We start from the raw sequence: 2500 nt of genomic DNA on the forward strand, positions 1-2500 counted from the left end.
GTAGAGACCGGAAGAAACCATGAATTGATACCAGCAGAAACCAGGTATGAATACCAGTAGAAACCAGGCATGGATACCAGCAGAAACCAAGTATGGACACCAATAGAACCTAGGTACAGAGACCAACAGAAACCAGGCATAGAGACCAGTTGAAACCATATCTAGAGACCAGCAGAAACCAAGCATAGAGACCAGTATAGACCATATCTAGAGACCAGTAGAAACCCAGATATTAAAATGAAAACAAAGGTTCTCTCTCTCGGAACATTTCTGTTTCGTCCAAATTTCTAAAAAAAAAAAAAAAAAATCTTTAAATGAAAGAGAAGAAAGTTAACTGTATTTGGTTATTTAGAGAAAATTATAACAATAATAATGATAATAAAGGTCATAACAATGATAGTTACAATAATGATAATAATAATAGTAATAAAATAATGATAATAATGATCATAATAATAATTAAAAAAAAATAATTATGATAATCATAAATATCATTATAGTGGTAATAATTATGATAGCAATAATATCAATGATAATGATTATTATAATAACAATAATGACAATGATAATGATAATATCAATGATAATAATAATAATGATAATAATAATGATAATAATAATAATGACAATAATGATAATAATATTGATAATAATAACAATATTAATAAGGATAATAATAATAATAATAATAATTATTATTATTATTATTGTAATGATAATAATAATGATGATAATAATAATAATAATGGTGATAATGATGGTGATAATAATGATAATAATAATAATAATAATTATAATTATTTGTATTATTGTTATCATTATTATTATTATTAACATTATTATTATAATGATAATAATAATAATGATAATGATAACAATAATTATAATAATAACAATGATAATGATTATAATAACAATGATAATAGTTATAATAATAATGATGATAACAGTAATAATAACAATAATAATACTAATGATGATTATAATGATAACAATAATAGTAATAGTAATAATAATAATATTAATAATAAAAATAATAACAACAATAATGATACTACTACTACTACTACTACTACTAATAATAATAATAACAATAATAGCAACCTAACTTTCTCTTTATTCAATCTTTCTCTTTCCTTCTCTCTCACTCTCTCTCCCTCTCTCGCTCTCTCTTTTTCTCCCTATACAACCTTGGAGGAGAAAATTCCTGCTTTTCTCCTGCTTTCCAATCTCTCTCTTTCTCTCTCGCTTTTCACTTTCGGTTTTAGTCACAGCCGCTCTCTCTATACCTCTCTCTCTTCACTTTCGCTTTCACTTTCTGTCGATCTCTCACTCATTCACTCTCTCTTTCTTTATCCTTCTCTCTCTCTCTCACTCTCTCTCTCTCTCTCTCTCTATCTCCCTCTCTCTCTCTCTCTCTCTCTCTCTCTCTCTCTCTCTCTCTCTCTCTCTCTCTCTCTCTCTCTCTCTCTCTCTCTCTCTCTCTCCTTCTCTTTCTCTCTCTCTCTCTCTCTCTCTCTCTCTCTCTCTCTCTCTCTATATATATATATATATATATATATATATATATATATATCCCTCTCTCTCCCCTTCTCTCTCTCTCTCTCTCTCCCTCCCTCTCTCTCTCTCTCTCTCTCTCTCTCTCTCTCTCTCTCTCTCTCTCTCTACTCTCTCTCTCTCTCTCTCTCTCTCTCTCTCTCTCTCTCTCTCTCTCTCTCTCTCTCTCTCTCTCTCTCTCTCTCTCTCTCTCACTCTCTCTCTTTCTCTCTCTCTTTTTCTCTCCCCCTCCCTCCCTCTCTCTCTCTCTCTCTCTCTCTCTCTCTCTCTCTCTCTCTCTGTTTCTCTCTCTCTGTCCCTCCTTCGAAAAATAATTCGTTAAGCAATATCTTTGCCGTGATCCAAGGTTGATGTTACTGTTGGGTGTGTTCCATTGTTCAAGTAGGGGAGGTCTGTTTTTTTCCTTAACAATATTACATAAAAATAAAGTTAATAACGAAACATTTGCACCATGATAGTATCTTTAGTATAAATCAAACCCATACATAAATTCATATATCGATGTATAGTCGGTTATTAGACCCTTGGTCAAGATTTCTTACATTTCTTTAAAAATGGACTCGTCCAAGTATAGAAAACGAATTCTAAATGAAGGTTGAGAAAACGTTTAAGGAGTAACTATAGAAGAAAAATTATATAGGCGATCACTAAAGTAAAGGAAAAGAACGATAACACGAAAAGAAATATAACAAAATTAAAGATAATTATAATAAAAGTAGTGAGGATAATGATTATGATAATGATAATGATCATCATCATCATAATAAAAATAATTGTTATTATTACTGTTATTTTTTTCTTACCATTCCCCAATAAATATTTTCTACTATACCATTATCATTATTATTATTATTATTAATATTATTATTATTATTATTAATATTGTTATTATCATTATTATTTATTTTTATTTTATTATTATTATCATTATTAGTATTATCAA

Source organism: Penaeus chinensis, chromosome 22 (assembly GCF_019202785.1).
Source record: "Penaeus chinensis breed Huanghai No. 1 chromosome 22, ASM1920278v2, whole genome shotgun sequence".
NCBI classification, from domain to species: Eukaryota; Metazoa; Arthropoda; class Malacostraca; order Decapoda; family Penaeidae; genus Penaeus; species Penaeus chinensis.